The sequence below is a fragment of the Pristiophorus japonicus genome, chromosome 5 (genome assembly GCF_044704955.1).
Source record: "Pristiophorus japonicus isolate sPriJap1 chromosome 5, sPriJap1.hap1, whole genome shotgun sequence".
Lineage (NCBI taxonomy): Eukaryota > Metazoa > Chordata > Chondrichthyes > Pristiophoridae > Pristiophorus > Pristiophorus japonicus.
This window is the reverse complement of record NC_091981.1, coordinates 83,899,359-83,919,694: the sequence shown is the minus strand read 5'-3', so window position 1 is coordinate 83,919,694 and position 20,336 is coordinate 83,899,359. Positions and strand designations below refer to the sequence as shown.

Below are 20,336 nucleotides of genomic sequence, written 5' to 3'. Positions count from 1 at the left end.
TCCATAAGAAATATTTTAGTCTCCCCTGCCCAGGCTTATCCCCTCCTGCTAGACCCTGACAAACTCCACTGGTTTAAACATCAATTCTTGCTGGCAAGCCTCCCTTTGATGCTGGCTGGTGGCTTTCCTTCACTAGAACTTCCCCTCCTTCCCACTGGCTAGCTATTATTGCAGGCCGGTAGCTCATCGGCAGCATACCAATGAGGCCCAAGCTTTAAAATCACATAGGCCTCACATTGCCGAGGTCAGGGGGGGATCTTTGGCACTTGCCCCACCCAGTGCCCACCCAAATCCCACTCCAAAATTTTTAAACTAGTAAGATGGGGGGAGGGATCTACAAGAAATGAAACCAGCCTAAATATAAACAAAACAGGAAAGGAGAGCATAGGAAATAATAAAGAAAGGGAAGACATTGATGGCCAGGGAATAAATGGAGTTATACAACAGGAGTATAAAATGATGGTTAAGTGCAGGAAGAAGTTTAATGGCCTTTCATGGGTGGTCAAGGTGAGTGAAGGCTTCAAGAAATGCCACATACCACCATCTGTACCACAATCCTCACACACTGCTTAATGCATCACATCCCCAGCACTCACCTACCTCCAATATCTACCTGACACCACTCACACATTACAATCAGAGCTTCACTTCACCTTCACAACATTACTACTGCTGAAACACTCACACTTACATCTCACACCTTGCGCTCACTGACAGCTATTCAACTCTGGTAGGTACATCACATTGCATACACTCACTTGCACACTCTGATTTCTGTTGCAGGCCAAACTGGCACATAATTGCCGGGAGCAGCAACAGACAGTCGGGGACCAGTCATACATGCAGGACTTCAGCTAGCCGGAGGAGTGAGCATTTCAGGTGCCACGTCGTTGACGCTGTGAGAACCGGCGAGGTTGAACTCCTTGAGGACAACATGGTATGTTCATTCCTAATCCTTCTTCTCACATCCCACTTCTCCCTCAGCCCACAATCTTTTTTTCACTTTCAAGCTACTCATGCTATATGCATGCATTTCTGCCTTCCTCTCCCCCACCCCGCACAATAACCCGACTCTTGTGCCTTTCTGCTTTCAGATAATCAGCAAGCACCCAAGCAGCCTGTCCCGGAGGTCACTGCAGAGAGTGAGGGGGCAGAAGAGGAGCAGAAAGACCCCACATCACTGTATTTGTCATTCACAGACACCATCAGCAACTGGCACCACGTGAACTTTAGAGGCTAGTGTAGAAACGGGATCTGTACAGGTGAGCATGCATACATAATTGATGGGTGCAATGGCAAGCCTGCCAGAGAGCGTCCTGGCAATGTCAACAAGCATGGAGATGTTCGCCTCCAACATTGCACGGGGTCTGCGCAGAGCATGGAGCCTAGGATTTCCAGCCTGTAAATGATGGTACAGTCCCAAAGAGACTGTGTTGACCCAGACATGATGGTGTGCATGATGGGCGATATCACACCTTCCATTGCACCAGAGGCTGAAGTGACCCAATGTCTTAGTGTGGCAGCGGAACACAAGACATTTTTGTTATTAATTCCTGGGATGTGGTCAGCACTGGCAAGGCCAGCATTTATTGCTCATCTCTAATTGCCCTTGAGAAGCTGATGGTGAGCTGCCTTCTTGAACTGCTACAGTTCGTGTGGCGAAGGTACTCCCATTGTGCTGTTAGTGAGGGAGTTCCAGGATTTTGATCCCGTGACGATGAAGGAACAACGATATATTTCCAAGTCGGGATGGTATGTTACTTGGAGGGGAACTTGCAGATGATGATGTCCCCATGCACCAGCTGCTCTTGTCCTTCTAGCTGGTAGAGGTTGTGGGTTTGGGAGATGCTGACGAACAAGCCTTGGCGAGTTGCTGCAGAGTGTCTTGAAGAAGGTACATACTGCAGCCATGGTGTGCCGGTAGTGGAGGGAGTGAATGTTTAAGGTGATGAATTGGGTTCCAATCAAGCAGGTTGCTTTGTCCTGGATGGTGTCGAGCTTCTTGAGTGTTGTTGGAGCTGCAATCATCCAGGCAAGTGGAGAGTATTCCATCACACGCCTTACTTATATTATGTTCAGAATAACTCCACAAGGCTGTGTTGTAAGCTCAAACCATTGTGAGCTTAGTCTCTTTAAAGTAACTCCAAAGTGAGGAAGCAGCATGGTGGATTGCCTTTTATACCTGCTTGCTCAGGGTGCAAAGGTAACCCTTAGGTCTCCCACAGGTGTGCCCCCTGGTGGCAAATCTTACACATTGGTGAGATTTGCATACATAACAACCTTCCCCCCCAAAGTGTTATGTACAAGTTATTTACAGGTTGAAGCGATCTGACGCTCTACGTTCCCGGGTCGATCACCTGAATTGAAGTCCGGGCATGGGTGAGTTGGTTGGATCATTACTGCACGGCAGCGCGGCTGGTCTGATCGGACTGTTGGGCATGATGGGTTCATCCTCGTCGTTGACAGCAAGGTCGATTGCTGGTTGGGTGTGTGTTGGTGGATCATAGATGGTAAAGTCTTCTTCAAACTGTTCTTGGTTGTCAGTGAATCGCAGTTTGGTCTGATCCAAGTGCTTTCAGCACGTTTGCCCATTCAACAGTTTAACAACAAACACTCTAGTCCCCTCCTTGGCTAAAACAGTGCCAGCAATCCATTTGGGACCATGACAGTAATTGAGAACAAATACAGAATCATTAACCTCAGTGTCACGCGATACAGCCGCGCGATCATGGTACACGTTATGCTGGTGTCGCCGGGTTTCTACGTTATCATTAAGATCCAGGTGAACTAAGGAGAGCCTAGTTTTGAGTGCTCTCTTCATTAATAATTCTGCAGGGGGAACCCCGGTGAGCGAGTGGCAGCGCGTCCAGTAGCTGAGCAGGACCCGAGATAACCAGGTCTGCAAGGAGCCGTCCGTTACGCGTTTCGAGCTCTGCTTGATGGTTTGGACTGTACCGTTCCACTTGACCATTGGATGCGGGCTTAAATGGGCAGAACTGACATGCTTAGTGCCATTGCGGGTCATCAACTCGTTGAATTCCGAGCTGGTGAAACATGATCCATTGTCACTAACAAGGATGTCGGGCAAACCACGGGTGGCGAACATGGCCCTGAGGCTTTCAACGTGGCAGTGGACATACATGATGACATTATTATTATTCAATCCATTTAGAGTAAGCGTGCACTGCTACTAGAAATATCTTTCCGAGAAAAGGGCGAGCAAAATCTACGAGGACCCTGGACCACTGTTTGGAGGGCCATGACCACAGGCTCAGTGGGGCCTCCCTGGGAGCATTGCTCAACTGTGAGCAAATGTTGCATTGGTGTACGCATGACTCAAATTCTGAGAAAACGCAGTGCCACCAAATGTGCGATCTGACGATAGCCTCCATCATGACTATGCCTGCGTGGGTACTGTGTAGGTCGCGTATAAATGTTTCCCTGCCTTTTTTTGGCAAAATCACATGATTCCCCCACAGGAGACAATCCGATTGGATGGACAATTCATCCTTATGTTATTGGAACGGCTTAATTTCATCTTGCATTTCCCCGGGAGCCGCCGACCAGCTCCCATTAAGGATGCAGCTTTTTACTAGTGATAGCACAGGGTCTTGACTAGTCCAGGTCCTGATCTGCCGATCTGTGACAGGTGACCCCTCGCTCTCAAAAGCACCCAGTACTAGAAGCAAGTCTGCGGTTGTGCCATTTTCACCCCAGTGATGGGCAATGGTAGCCGACTGAGGGCATCAGAAACATAGAAACATAGAAACATTGAAAATAGGTGCAGGAGTAGGCCATTCGGCCCTTTGAGCCTGCACCACCATTCAATAAGATTATGGCTGATCATTCACCTCAGTACCCCTTTCCTGCTTTCTCTGCATACCCCTTGTTCCCTTTAGCCATAAGGGCCATATCGAACTCCCTCTTGAATATATCTAACAAACTGGCATCAACAACTCTTGGCGATAGAGAATTCCACAGGTTCACCACTCTCTGAGTGAAGAAGTTTCTCCTCATCGCGTTCCTAAATGACTTACCTCTTATACTTAGCCTGTGACCCCTGGTTCTGGACTCCCCCAACATCGGGAACATTCTTCCTGCACACACCCATCAGAATTTTATATATTTCTATTCCCCTCTCATTCTTCTAAACTCCATTGAATACAGGCCCAGTCGATCCAGTCTCTCCTCATATGTCAGTCCTGCCATCCCGGGAATCAGTCTGGTGAACCCTCGCTGCACTCCCTCAATAGCACGGACTTCCTTCCTCAAAACTGAACACAATATTCCAGGTGAGGCCTCACCAAGGCCCTGTACAACTGCAGTAAGACCTCCCTACTCCTATACTCAAATCCCCTAGCTATGAAGACCATCATGCCATTTGCCTTCTTCACCGCCTGCTGCACCTGCATGCCAACCTTCAATGACTGATGTATCTTGACACCCAGGTCTCGTTGCACCTCCCCTTTTCCTAATCTGCCACCATTCAGATAATATTCTACCTTCATGTTTTTGCCACCAAAGTGGATAACCTCATATTTATCCACATTGTACTGCATCTGCCATGCATTTGTCCACTCACCTAACCTGTCCAAGTCAACCTGCAGCCTCTTAGCATCCTATTCATAGCTCACATCACCACCCAGCTTAGTTTCATCTGCAAACTTGGAGATATGACTCTCAATTCCTTCATCAAAATCATTGATGTATATTGTAAATAGTTGGGGTCCCAGCACTCAGCCCTGTGGCACGCCACTAGTCACTGCCTGCCATTCTGAAAAGGACCCATTTATCCTGACTCTCTGCTTCCTGTCTGCCAACCAGTTCTCTATCCACGTCAATAAATTAATACCATGTGCTTTAATTTTGCACACCAATCTCTTGTGTGGGACCTTGTCAAAAGCCTTTTGAAAGTCCAAATACACCACATCCACTGGTTCTCCCTTGTCCACTCTATTAGTTACATCCTCAAAAAATTCTGGAAGATTTGTCAAGCATGATTTCCCTTTCATAAATCCATGCTGACTTGGACCGATCCTGTCACTGCTTTCCAAATACGCTGCTATTTCATCTTTAAAAATTAATTACAACATTTTCCCCACTACCAATGTCAGGCTAACCGATCTATAATTCCCCGTTTTCTCTCTCCCTCCGTTTTAAAAAAGTAGTGTTATATTAGCTACCCTCCAGTCCATTGGAACTGATCCAGAGTCGATAGACTGTTGGAAAATGATCACCAATGCATCCACTATTTCTAGGGCCACTTCCTTAATACTCTGGGTTGCAGACTATCAGGCCCTGGGGATTTATCGGCCTTCAATCCCATCAATTTCCCTAACATAATTTCCTGACGAATAAGGATTTCCTTCAGTTCCTCCTTCTCGCTAGACCCTCGGTCCCCTAGTATTTCCAGAACGTTATTTGTGCTTTCCTTCATGAAGACAGAACCAAAGTATTTGTTCAATTGGTCTGCCAGTTTTTTGTTCCCCATTATAAATTCACCTGAATCTGACTGCAGGGGGCCTACATTGGTCTTCACTAATCTTTTTCTCTTCATATATCTATAGAAACTTTTGCAGTCAGTTTTTATGCTCCCAGCAAGCTTCCTCTCATACTCTATTTTCCCCCTCCTAATTAAACCCTTTGTCCTCCTCTGCTGAATTCTAAATTTCTCCCAGTCCTCAGGTTTGCTGCTTTTTCTGGCCAATTTATATGCCTCTTCCTTGGATTTAACACTTTCCCTAATTTCCCTTGTTAGCCATGGTTGAGCCACCTTCCCCATTTTATTTTTACTCCAGTCAGAGATGTATACTTGTTGAAGTTCATCCATGTGATCTTTAAATGTTTGCCATTGCCTCCCCACTGTCAACCCTTTAAGCATCATTCGGTAGTCTATTCTAGCCAATTCGCATCTCATACCATCGAAGGTACCTTTCCTTAAGTTCAGGACCCTAGTCTCTGAATTAACTGTGTCACTCTCCATCTTAATAAAGAATTCTACCATATGATGGTCACTCTTCCCCAAGGGGCCTCACACAACAAGATTGCTAATTAGTCCTTTCTCGTTACCTATCACCCAGTCTAGGATGGCCAGCCCTCTAGTTGGCTCCTCGACATATTGGTTGAGAAAACCATCCCTAATACATTCCAAGAAATCCTCCTCCACCGTAATTCTACCAATTTGGTTCGCCCAATCTATATGTAGATTAAAGTCGCCCATGATAACTGCTGTACCTTTATTGCACGCATCCCTAATTTCTTGTTTGATGCTGTCCCACACCTCACTACTACTGTTTGGTAGTCTGTACACAAATTGCGCAGTCCTTAGTGCCTGGTCTGTGGTGGATTACATAATCATAAGCAGACAATGTTATTGCGCATCTTTGGATGCGGGCCGAAGCATTGCTGTTGATACCTTTTCTTTCTGAGAGCAGTGAAGTAAGCGGTTTGTGGTCGGTTTCGAGCTCGAACCGGAGACCAAATAGGTATTGGTGCATTTTCTTAACCCCGTACACACATGTTAACGCTTCTTTCTCAACCATACTGTCGGCTCTTTCAGCCTTGGATAAACTTCTGGACGGATATGCAACCGGCCTAACACATTTGCTTGCTGTAACGCACAACCGACCCCATACGACGACGCTTCACAAGCTAGTACTAAATGTTTACATGGGTCATACAATACAAGTAACTTATTGGAGCATAGCAGGTTTCTGGCCTTATTAAAGGCTGCCTCTTGAGATTTACCCCAAACCCAGTCGTCATCCTTGAGTAGCAATAAATGCAAGGGTTCCAGCAAAGTGCTCAACCCCGGTAGAAAGTTAACAAAATAGTTGAGGAGTCCCAGGAACGAACGCAGCTCCGTCACATTCTGCGGTCTGGGTGCATTCTTGATGGCCTCCATCTTGGAGTCTGTGGGTCTGATGCCGTCTGCCACTATCTTTCTCCCCAGAAATTCGACCTCTGGTGCCAGGAAAACACATTTGGAGCATTTCAGCCTGAATCCCACTCTGTCCAGTAGCTATAGAAACTCTTCCAGGTTGTGCAAGTGTTCGGTGATGTTGCAACCAGTGATCAAGATGTTGTCTTGGAACACCACGGTGCATGGATCCGATTTCAGCAGACTCTCCATGTTCCTCTGCAGCTGAGCAAATCCCAAAGGGGTATCTGTGGTACACGCAGTCCTTTGTGCGTGTTGATGCACGTCAATTTCTTTGATGGTTCAGCCAGCTCCTGAGTCATGTAAGCAGAGGTTAGATCTAGCTTGGTGAACAACTTTCCCCCTACTAGCATTGCGAATAGGTCCTCCGCTTTAGGTAGTGGGTACTGGTCCTGTAACGAGACTCGGTTGATCGTTACATTGTCGTCCCCGCAGATTCTGACCGTCCCATCGCTCTTTAGCACCGGCACAATTGGACTGGCCCACTCATTGAACTCGACTGGCGATATGATTCCCTCTCATTGAAGTCTGTCCAGCTTGCTCTAGACTTTCTCTCGCATCATATATGGGACTGCTCGGGCCTTGTGATGAACGGGCCGTGCCCCAAGAACAAGATGGATCTGCACCTTGGCGCCTGTTAAGTTGCCGATGCCTGGCTCAAATAACTCCGGGAATTTGTTTAGCATCTGGGCGCACGAGATGTCATCCACCGAAGACAGAGCTTTGATGTCATCCCAGTTCCATCGGATCTTTCCTAGCCAGCTTCTGCCGAACAGCGTTGAGCCATCGCCTGGTACAATCCATAGTGATAAATCATGCACCATTCCGTCATATGATACTTTCACTGCCGCACAGCCGATAACAAGTATGAGTTCTTTAGTGTAAGTGCGCAGCGTAGTGTGAATCGGGCTCAGTTTTGGCCTCTGTGCCTTGTTGCCCCACAGTATCTCAAAAGCCTACTGGCTCATGATTGATTGACTCACCCCCATGTCTAATTCCATGGAAACTGGAATGCCGTTTAGTTTAACTTTTAACATTATCGGAGAGCTTTTGGTGGTGAAGGTGTGTACCCCATACACTTCCTCTTCATCCTCAGAATGAGTTGCCTCTCCTGTTCGTTCAGCGTGATCCGCGCTGGATCGGTCGTCCTCTGCTGACTCTGCCACATGGTGAGTCAGAGGTCATTTGCACATTCGCTGGAGGTGCCCCAATGTTCCACAGCCCTTGCACACATAGGGCTTGAATCGACAATGATGGGCTCTATGACTGCTCCCGCAGCACCAACATGGTGTTAATGGATAAGCATTCACACCCCACAGCAGCCTCTGAGTCACCCTAGGCCTGGCCTCTGTGGTCATGTGGGCCCTTCCATGTACAGGTCTGTCTGCTGAAGGCAATATTTTATGCACAGTACTTGCCGGTGAGCTTCGATGCTGTGAAGATATCTGTTTTGTGTTGTCGTTCGTGAATATAAAAGCCTGGGCTATCGTGATGGCCTTGCTCAGATCTAGGGATTCGGCAGACAGCAGTTTGCAAAGAATGACCTCGTGACTGATTCCAAGCGCGAAAGTGTCCTGCAATATTTCTCCCAAAGATCCAGCAAATTCGCACTGTCCCGCAAGGTGTCTTAGATCAGCGACAAAGCTCGTCACGTTCTGGCCCTCGGAGCGATGGTGCATGTAAAAGCGATACCTGGCCTTTAGGATGCTCTCCTTCAGTTTGAGGTGTTCCCGAACCAGCGTGCACAACTCTGTGTAAGTCTTGTCCGTTGGTTTGACTGGTGCCAGCAGATTTTTGACGAGGCTATATATTGAAGACCCACATACGGTGAGGAGAATCGCCCTGTGCTTGACTGCCGTCTCAGCCGTGTCCAGCTCATTGGTCACGAAGTATTGGTCGAGACACTCAACGAAGGCTTCCCAATCATCACCCTCAACAAATCTCTCAAGAATAACAACGGCAGCCATTACCGCGTGAAATTTCGTGATCTGTAACTCGTCGCCAATTATTATGTTCAAAATAACTCCACAAGACTGTATTGTAAGCTCAAACCATTGTGACCGTGGTCTCTTTAATGTAACTCCAAAGTGAGGAAGCAGCATGGTGGATTGCCTTTTATACCTGCTTGCCCATGATGCACAGGTGACCCTTAGGTCTCCCACAGGTGTGCCCCTCTGGTGGCAAGTCTTACACATTGGTGAGGTTTGCATACATAACAACTTGTGCCTTATAGATGGTGGAAAGGCTTCGGGGAATCTGGAGGTGAGACACTCACCGCAGAATACCCAGCCTCTGACCTTTTCTTGTAGCCACAGTATTTGTGTGGCTGGTCCAGTTAAGTTTCCTGTCAATGGTTACTCCTAGGATGTTGATGTGGGAGTTCGGCAATGGTAATGCCATTGGATGTCATGGGCAAGTGGTTAGCCTCTCACTTGTTGAAGATAGTCATTGCCATTTATGTGTCACATAAATGATACTGCTCTCATGCAGTCTCTGCTTGGTGCCATCAAAACTCAGACTGTTCTCATGCAGTCTCAGCTTGTAGCCACCCAAGCTCTGACTGCTGCCATCGTGGCTGGGTTTACTACCATCGAGTGGGGCTTGTAGGGTCTCGCAGCAGGCCAGCCACCTGTGCTCCAACAGATTGCTAGGAATGCTGAGGTGCTGCCCCGGGGTAGTGACAGTGGGTCAGTGGAGCAGGACCGTGTTGTCCTTTCTCAGGATGACAGTCTTCCTACTCCCAAATTTGCCTCTCCGCCAGTGCCCTTGCCGCTGCTGTCAGCTAGCCAGCCCCGAATGCTGCCGCCCAACCGAGATGGTGTATTCCACAGTGGGGACTTCTAGGCCCAGAGCCACTTGAGGTTGTCACCAAGGCCATCTGCAGAGTCTTCCACTGAAAGTCAGCAGCCTTCCACCAGCCATGCTGCAGCCACTGGGGTAGCACTGTGGACAGACAAAGGCGCGGTGCAGTCTATAGCCGGGCCTTCTAGGTCCAGAGCTGCTCGAGGTCATCCTCCAAGGCCAGCTGAAGTCTCCAGCAAGGAAACTCAGTAGCCTTCCAGCAGCCATGCTGCAGCCACTGGGGGAGCACTTTGTAGAAGCACTCGGTTAGAAAAAGCCACACGAAAGACAGACACTAAGGGATTGCAAAAGGATGATTAGTTCATACTTTTCATGTAAATATGAGCGATTTGATTGGTGATAAATTCATTAATTTTGTTTTGAATCTTTTGTGGTGTCTCTCATTTCAGATTTTCCCAGCTGTGATATGTTCTGAGACAAAGATGCTATGATGGGGATGTGATGAGCAAAGGGGATCTGGAGTTTCATTCGTGGGGGCAAAGGGTTGAGGTGGAGGGAAATTTAAAAAGTCAAAGGGAAAGGAGAAGGCAACAGTACAGGATAGCGATAGGGGTAATGATAACCAGAGTGTGACAGGAAGGGACAGAGCATATAAAGATAAGAGTGCACCAGAAAGTAGAATCAGAATAGGCAAAAGACAAAATTAAAAGCTCTTTATCTGAATGCACGCAGCATTTGTAACAAGATAGATGAGTTGAAGGCACAAATGGAAATAAATGGGTATGATCTGATAGCCATTACAGAGACATGGTTGCAAGGTGACCATGACTGGGAACTGAATATTCAGGGTTTTGACATATCAGAAGGATAGGCAGAAAGGAAAAGGAGGTGGGGTAGCTCTGTTAATAAAGGATGAGATCAGTGCAATAGTGAGAAATTATGTTGGCTCAGAAGATCAAGATATAGAATCAGTTTGGGTGTAGATAAGAAATAATAAGGGAAATAAGTCACTGTTGGGAGTAGTCTTCAGGCCCCATACCAGTAGCTATGGTACTGTAGGACAGAGTATTAATCAAGAAATCATGGAGGCTTATAAGAAAGATACTGCAATAATCATGGGTGATTTTAATCTTCACATAGATTGGACAAGTCAAATTGGCAAATATCTTGAGGACGAGTTCATAGAGTGTACTTGGGATGGTTTCTTGGAACAAAATGTTGTGGAACCAACCAGGTAGCTGGCTATTTCAGATCTGGTAATGTGTAATGAGATAGGATTAATTAATGATCTCACAGTCAAGGTTCCTCTAAGGAAGAGTGATCATAGCATGTTAGAATTTCAAATTCAGTTTGAGGATGAGAAACTTGGGTCTCAAACTAGTGTCCTGAACTTAAATAAAGGCAATTACAAAGGTATGAACACAGAGTTGGCTAAAGTGGAAAGGGAAAATAGATTAAAGAGTAAGACGGTAGATAAGTCGTGGCAGACATTTAAGGAGATATTTCATAATTCACAATAAAGATATATTCCAGTGAGAAAGAAAGACTCTAAGAGAAGGATGAACCATCCGTGGCTAACTGAGGAAGTTAAGGACGGTATCAAATTGAAAAAAAGGCATACAATGTTGCGAAGATTAGTTGCGAGGATTGTGAAATGTTTAGAAACCAGCAAAGGATGACTAAAATAATAATAGAGAGAAGATAGATTATGAGAGTAAACTAGCAAGAAATTTAAAAACAGACAGTAAGAGCTGCTACAGGTATATAAAAAGGAAGAAAGTAGCTAAAGTAAACATTGGTCCCTTATAGGATAAGACTGGGGAATTAATAATGGGAAATTGGGAAATGGCAGAGACTTTGAAAAATATTCTGTATCTTTTTTCATGGTGGAAGACACTAAAAGCATCCCAGTAATAATAGATAATCAAGGGGCTATAGGGAGGGGACAACTTAAAACAATCACTGTCACTAAAAAAAAAGTACTAGGTAAACTAAAGGGATTAAAGGTGGACAAGTCCCCTGGACCTGATGGCCTGCATCCTAGTGTCTTAAAGGAAATGGCTGCAGAGCTAGCAGATGCATTGGTTGTAATCTACTAAAATTCCCTGGATTCTGGAGAGGTCCCAGTGGATTGGAAAATTGCAAATGGAGGGAGGGAAAGGAGGGAGATAGAAAACAGGAAATTGTATACCAGTTAGCCTAACAACTGTCATTGGGAAAATGCTGGAGTCCATTATTAAAGAATTAATAGCAGGACATTTAGAAAACCATAATACAATCAAGCAGAGTCAGCATGGTTTTACGAAAGGGTGGGTGGATAAAGAGGAACCAGTAGATATAGTGTATTTGGATTTCCAGAAAGCATTCGATAAGGTGCCACATAAAAGGTTACTGCACAAGATAAGAACTCATGGGGTTTGGGGGTAATATATTAGCATAGATTGAGGATTGGCTAACTAACAGAAAACAGAGAGTTGGGATAAATGCGTCATTTTCAGGTTGGCAAACTGTAACTAGTGGGATGCCACATGGATCAGTGCTGGGGCCTCAACTATTTACAATCTATATTAATGACTTGAATTAAGGGACCGAGTGTAATGTGGCCAAATTTGCTGATGGTACAAAGATAGGTGGGAAAGCAAGTTGGGAAGAGGACACAAAGAATCTGCAGAGGGATATAGATAGGTTAAGTGAGTGGGCAAACATTTGGTAGATGGCGTATAATGTGGGAAAATGTGATGTTATCCACTTTGGTAGGAAGAATAAAAAAGCAAACTATTATTTAAATGGAGAGAGACTATAAAATGCTGCAGTGCAGAGAGACCTGGGGTCCTTGTACATGAAACTCTTTTTGGAGTTTATCTGCAAAAACAAAAGACATTAAACCATGCCACCCTACCTGGGTGACACACCAGACATTTACAAGGCCCTTTTTTTTCCCTTTTTTTTTGTGTTTTTCTTTTTTTTTGTTGTTTTTTTTTTGGGCACTAAAATCACAATTTTTCCCCAGTGCCCCCTATAAAAGGGAAGGGGGACACTAAAAGCACCGGCAATTAAAACAAATTAAACTTTAAAACGTAAAATCAAATTAAAATTTGGTTGCCGGGCGTGATGATGCACTCCAGTCCCTCCGGTGCCCACCTCTCGCGGAAGGCCGCGAGCGTACCGGTGGACACCGCGTGCTCCATCTCCAAGGACACCCTGGACCGGATGTAAGAGCGGAAGAGAGGCAGGCAGTCAGGTTGAACGACCCCCTCAACCGCCCGCTGCCTGGACCGGCTGATGGCACCCTTGGCCGTGCCCAGGAGCAGTCCTACGAGGAGGCCTTCGGACCTACCCGCTCCCCTCCACACAGGGTGCCCAAAGATCAGGAGAGTGGGACTGAAGTGCAGCCAGAATTTCAGGAGCAGCCCCTTCAAATAATGGAACAGGGGCTGCAACCTCGTGCACTCAATAAAAACATGGAACACGGACTCCTCCAGACCGCAGAAATTGCAGGCGGCCTGGGAGTCCGTGAACCGGCTTAAAAATTTATTGCACGGCACTGCTCCGTGCACCACCCTCCAGGCCAAGTCCCCGATGAATAGTGGGAGGACCCCTGTGTAGAGTGCCCTCCATCGGGGACCCCCGCCTCCTCCGGACGGCAGGATGGTACGCCATGGCGTGTCCGGACGGCCGGCGAGGATGGCAAAGTTGAGAGTGTGCAGGAGCAGCCCGTACAGGAAACCCCTCCGCGCGGAACTGAAAGGCACGGAGGGGATTTCCCCGAGGCGGCTCAAGTTGTGAGGCGCCGGCCCCCGAGGGAGGTTCCGGGGTTTGGCGCCGATGAGGAATTCCGTCCGGATGGGGGTCAGTTCGGACGGGATCTCCCCACATGCTTGAGCCTCCTCGATGCACCTAACAGAGTCAGGGCCCAGAGCTGTTTTTAGCGACTCGATGGCATCGGCCGCGTGGCGGACGTTGGCAGAATTTAGGCGCCGCGCCAGCGTGTCTGGCGCCATCCAGCCCGCTCCTCCGCCATCGAGCAGGTCCCTGACTCTGGTCACCTCACCAGCCACAGCCCTCTCTTCCGACCGCCACATGAAACCTCGGTCGTGGAGGTACGGATTCCCGAGCAGCGGCTCCTGCAGGACGGCCGCCACTCCAGCCGGCGGAGAGCTGCGCTTGGTGGAGACTTTGTTCCAGACCCTGATGAGTTCCCTGTAAAAGACAGGCAGCTCCCGGAGGGTGGTCCTGGCACCCCCCAAGTTCACAAACAGGAGCTACGTGTCATAATTGAGGTCGCGCTGCTGGCGGAAGAAATACCTCGCCAGAGCACTCCACCTAGGAGGGGGCTCGACATAAAGGTATCTCTGCAGGGTCTGAAGACGGAAAGTCGCGAGCTGGGCGCTGACGCACACCAACGACTGACCGCCCTCCTCAAGCGGGAGACTCAAGACCGCAGCAGAGACCCAGTGCTTCCTGTTGTTCCAGAAGAAGTCCACCAGCTTCTTCTGTATCTTGGCGACAAACGCAGGGGGAGGGGTCAAAGTGACCAGCCGGTACCACAACATTGCGGCCACCAGCTGGTTTATGACTAGCGCTCGACCCCTGTAGGACAGCACTCGGAGCAGTCCTGTCCAGCGCCCTAGGCGAGCGGCGACCTTGGCCTCCAGCTCCTGCCAGTTCGCCGGCCAGGCTCCCTCGTCGGGGCTAAGGTAGACTCCCAGAAAGAGGAGATGGGTCGTGCTCCAGGCAAAAGGCCTGAGCTCCTCCGGCAGGGAGTCCACCCGCCACTGACCCACCAGGAGTCCGGAACATTTCTCCCAGTTGATCCTGGCGGAGGACGCGGCCGAGTAAATCTCCTGGCACTCACGCTTCCTCCGCAGGTCAGCGGGATCCTCTACCGCGAGGAGCACGTCATCGGCGTAAGCCGAGAGGACGACCTCCACGCCCGGCCCTTGCAGAGCCAGTCCCGTCAACCTCGTCCGCAAGAGGCGCAGGAAAGGCTCCACGCAAACGGCGTATAACTGGCCGGACATGGGGCATCCCTGGCGCAGCCCTCTCCTAAAGCGAAGGGGCGCCGTCAAGGACTCGTTAACCTTAATCAGACACTCCGCGGCGGCGTACAAACCCTTGTACATGAAATACAAAAAGTTAGCATGCAGGTGCAGCAAGTAATTAGGAAGGCAAGAGGGATGGAGTATAAAAGTAGGGACATCTTGCTACAACTGTATAAGGCATTGGTGGGATCACACCTAGAGTGCTGCATACAGTTTTGGTATCCTTATTTAAGGAGGGATATATTTGCATTGGAGGCAGTTCAGAAAAGGTTCACGAGGTTGATTCCTGAGATGAAGGGATTGTATTATGAGGAAAGGTCGAGCAGGTTGGGCCTATACTCATTGGAGCTTAAAAGAATGAGAGGTGATCTTATTGAAATGTATAAGATTCTGAAGGGTCTTGGCAGGGTAGATGCAGAGAGGATGTTTCCCCTCATGGGAAATCCAGAACTAGAGGGCATAGTTTCAGAATAAGGGGTCACCCATTAAAACGGAGATGAGGAGGAATTTCTTCTCTCAGAGGGTCGTGAATCTTTGGAATTCTCTATCCCAGAGAGCTGTGGAGGGTGGGTCATTGAATATATTCAAGGTGGAGATAGACAGATTTTTGAACAATAGAGGAGTCAAGGGTTATGGGGAACAGGCAGGAAAGTGGAGTTGAGGCCAAGATCAGATCAGCCATGATCTTATTGAATGGCGGAGAAAGCTCGATGTGCCGTTTGGCATACTCTTGCTCCTATTTCTTATGTTCTTCTCGTCCGTATGTTCATGAAATACTTGTAATGTTCTTCTGTTCATGTAATGTCCTCACCATTATTTATCTCTCAATATATATAACATAGCCAAAACAGATTATCTGGTGATTATCACATTGCTGTTTGCGGGAGCTTGCATGTGTGCAATTTGGCTGCTGCGTTTCCCATATTACAACAGTGACTACACTCCAAAAGTACTTCATTGGCTGTAAAGCGCTTTGAAATGTCTGGTGGCCGTGAAAGACGCTGTATAAATTCAAGTTTTTCTTTTCTTTTCACTTTATATGCTGGAGAATGATCCCCCTCAATTGGCTTGATCCAAACTGCAATACTTAAGCTTCTCTAATCTTTCTCCCTTACTGAAGTGTTCAATCTTGTTGGTCTTATCTGCAGCTTCTCCAATTCATAACATAAGAACATAAGAAATAGGAACAGGCATAGGCCATATGGCCCCTCGAGCCTGCTCCGCCATTCAATAAGATCATGGCTGATCTGATCATGGACTCAGCTCCACTTCCCTGCCCACTCCCCATAACCCCTTATCCCCTTATCGTTTAAGAAACTGTCTATTTCTGTCTTAAATTTATTCAATGTCCCAGCTTCCACAGCTCTCTGAGGCAGCGAATTCCACAGATTTACAACACTCTGAGAGAAGAAATTTCTCCTTATCTCAATTTTAAATGGGCGGCCCCTTATTCTAAGATCATGCCCTCTCATTCTAGTCTCCCCTATCAGTGGAAACATCCTCTCTGCATCCACCTTGTCAAGCCCCCTCATAATCTTATACATTTCAATAAGATCACCTCTCATTTTTCTGAATTCCAATGAGTAGAGGCCCAACTTACTCAACCTTTCCTCATAAATCAACCAACCCCCTCAATCCTCGGAATCAACCGAGTGAACCTTCTCTGAACTGCCTCCAAAGCAAGTATATCCTTTCTTAAATATGGAAACCAAAACGGCACACAGTATTCCAGGTGTGGCCTCACCAATACCTTATATAGCTGTAGTAAGACTTCCCTGTTATGCTCCATCCGCTTTGCAATAAAGGCCAAGATACCGTTGGCCTTCCTGATCACTTGCTGTACCTGCATACTATCCTTTTGTGTTTCATGCACAAGTACCCCCAGGTCCCTCTGTACTGCGGCAATCTTTCTCCATTTAAATAATAACTTGCTCTTTGATTTTTTTCTGTCAAAGTGCATGACCTCACACTTTCCAACATTATACTCCATCTGCCAAATTTTTGCCCACTCACTTAGCATGTCTATGTCCTTTTGCAGATTTTTTGTATCCTCCTCACACATTGCTTTTCCTCCCATCTTTGTATCGTCAGCAAACTTAGCTACTTTACACTCAGTCCCTTCTTCCAAGTCGTTAATATCGATTGTAAATAATTGGGGTCCCAGCACTGATCTCTGTGGCACCCCACTAGTTACTGGTCGCCAACCAGAGAATGTACCATTTATCCCGACTCTCTGTTCTCTGTTAGTTAGCCAATCCTCTTTGCATGCTAATTCATGTGTACCTTGTTGTAGTATGGTGACCAGAATTGAACACATGTTGACCTGTACACCACAAAGCCATGTGCTCAGATTTTCTGAACATATTACTTAATGAGCCTGAAATTCCGATGTCCCTGGGCCCGCATGAAGTTTCTACGTACCCGGGAAGGCATCGGAAAAGTTGGTTTTCAGCGGCAATGCGCATGCACTGAAAACCGGCTTTTCCGATCTGTCAAGCTGGAGCTTGACAGATCATAGCCAGATCGGGAGTGAGGACATTTGTACATGCAAATTTATTATATTTACACATATCTTACCCAGCAAATTTCCTCAAAAATCTTGCACCTGAAAAAGCAGGTGCATAGCCTACTTTTACAGGCGCAAGTGTTTTAAAACACACAAAAACATATAAAAATAAAGTTATGAAAACATATTTTATTGTTAAAAACCCTTCCCACAATGGTAAGTTTATTTTAAGGCATAATTAAAAAAACTTTTTTAAAAATCGGGAAAATATTATTTTTTATAATACATTAATAACTTTAACTTAAATGGATCTTAAATATGTAATGTATATTTTCTATTTTTTATTAGTGTTTTAGGTGTTTGGGGGTGTTTCTCATTCATAGTAATAGGAGTTTCGGACTTAACTCTTGAGAATATACTATTGCTGATTGGCTGCCCAGAGCCATGTGACTTCAGCTCCAGGCCTGCGCACGTCCCGACGTGCATACACTGCGAAGCGCAGCAAGAGGAGGCCTGTGCATCGGAAAGTCAAGCGGGCGCAGCAGTTTCTGGTAGGTGCGTTTTTTTTTTCTAAAATCTAGACGAATTCCCGCGGGAAGGAGAAAGCGGAATTTCTGGGCCACTATTCTTTTGTTTGCTTATTTTTCTGGTTTTATAGACATTAAAAATGATGCGGGATAAATTTAACTCACAGTTTTAGTTTATCAATTGAAAAATGGTCATCCGGCAGTTGAAAACCACCCCACTAACATCCAAAGCACACTTGATGACATTTTTAGCCTGCTCATTTGTAATAGGTGTATCATAGAATCATATAGCACTGAAGGAGGCCATTCAGCTCATTATGCCTGTGCCGACTTCTTGAAAGAACTATCCAATTAGTCCCACTCCCTAGCCCAGCAAAGTTGTCAGGATCCTTGCAAAGAATCAGTGAAAGGCTGATTAAATATGCAAATTGGGGTTCTACACCAGCTGAAAGACCCCAATTGCAAAGTTCAGATTGGTGGAGCGCTGGGTCTGCTCAAAAAGTGGCTGAAAAAATGTTAAGATTTTTTTTTTCTCGGCCCAGGAGGCCCAACTGGGCCCACACAGAACTCCAGCCTGCTGCCTGCTCGTTTGCTGCTGGCAGTCTCATCTTGGGAACAGGCCAATTCCTCGCCCTCCCAAAACCAGCGAGCTGCAGCAGAGCTCCTGTTTGCAGCTCACTGGCAGCATATAAATGAGGCCCAATCCCCAGTATGGCTCAATCCATACACTGGTGCAAACAGGCTTGCAGAGCAGCTGATCGACTGATTTCATTCCTGTTTTGGGCAGAAGCCGAATTATTGGCTAATGAGCCTACTATCACTCCCAGGTCACTATCTAAGTCTCCCTGTGACATTTCAGTTTAATTCACATGTTTTTTCCCAACCAGTGTGTCATAGTTTACACTTGTCAGTGTTATTTTGCTACTTTCTCTGCCCAGTTGCTGTTGTCCTTACTCGTAAGTTGAGTGCAATTTTATTTGAAGGTGTAAAGTGTTCACCGCAATATAAAATGGAAGTAAAATGTCACCACTCCTCCCCTCTATAGTTGTATTCATCATTGTTGAGAAACAGAATATGATCGGCAGTGCAGCAGCATGATTTCCTTGTACCTCCCCTGGGCCCTGTGAAAAAACTCCTGGTATGCAACAAACAGGGAACTGAAGTCCTTTGCTTTTGTACCAATACTTTTCTTAGTACCACAGTATAATAGTAGGTGGCACCACAAGCAGAACATAATCATGTCTGATCTGGTTTGTTCTGCTATTGCCACATAAATAATAATTACAGCAGAATGCCAATAACCTGAATGGCAACTTCTTAGATAACTTGATTATTAAAACAGCCTCATTTTCTTTTGCTGCTCTTTTGCTTGTGTAAAAAAGACAGATACAACAATAACTTGCATTTATATAGCATCTTTAACATAGTAAAACATTCCAAGGCACTTAACAGGAGCTATATCATTCAAAATCAGACAATACAGTATGTTACATTACATTTAGAGAAGAGGAGCCTAGCATCTTTTCCCAACTTTTATTTGATTATTCGATCACCTCCAATTAGTCCAGATATGTTGCAGTGGGTGCTGACTCTCTGTACGCCTTCAAGAGGGAGCTGGGATGATTTCTGACTGGGGCAGATGTCCTATCACAAAGAAGGTAAGTGATTTTACAGATAACACATGGCCTATGTGATCTCCTGGATTGATTTTGATTGCTTGATGGACCTGGAGATAAATTTTCCAGAATATTGTTTCCCTTATTGGCCCAGGGTTTTCCTCAGTTTGTTTAGCCTCTCGCAGATTTGCAGAGGGGGGCGGGGGCAGGTGAAGTAGATGGCCGGGTAGTAAATGTTTAGTCATGATGCTCCAGCCACCATGAGTGTGGGATATGCTTGGTTGACCAGCTGACCTTTTCCTGCCCATCAATTTGGTATATTCGGGTAATTGATGTGCCACTATACATACTGATCCAAAAAAATCTCTCACTTGATTTGAAACTGTATTCAAGCTATCTCTTCTTACTATAATCACTATTGAACATGTGAAAGAAGCTGTTATGAACCCAAATCATTACCCTTAAAGTTTTAATGGATGAAATTGAATTAAGCTGAAAAACAGGCACGGGGAACATGAAGCGTGATTTGCCGTTCAAAGTGGTGCTGCAGCATGCAAAATTGGTGCTCCTGCACATTATGATTGAAACACTGATCTTAGCGCTAAACACGCTACTGATTGGCTTAGCACTCAACAGGAGGGGCTTACATCAGGTGTAGTCTACTACCCATTAAAATTTGGCCTTGGCTCTCTGCACTTCTTAAAGGGGAGGTGCTTTGTTGCAAAATCACCGCACTGTCACTCTGAGGCTCAAAAGGGGAGAGAGAGCGCAAGGAGGTTCTCAGATGCAGCACTGGCGGCCTTGTTCCTGGGGGTGCACAGAAGATATCAGGTCCTCGACCCGAAAGGGGGCAGGAGACCATTGCAGGGGCCATCACTGAGACCATGACGAACGGCGAGGTTG

At 46.5% G+C, this 20,336-nt stretch overlaps 1 long non-coding RNA gene across 1 annotated transcript; it reads left to right on the top strand.

Annotated features, from left to right (window-relative positions):
- Positions 1-788: 788 nt before the first annotated feature.
- Positions 789-17,933, top strand: LOC139263840 (uncharacterized). The gene is made up of 3 exons (XR_011593224.1): positions 789-937; positions 1,095-1,262; positions 17,639-17,933. It is a non-coding gene; the product is annotated as an uncharacterized lncRNA (long non-coding RNA).
- Positions 17,934-20,336: the final 2,403 nt, after the last annotated feature.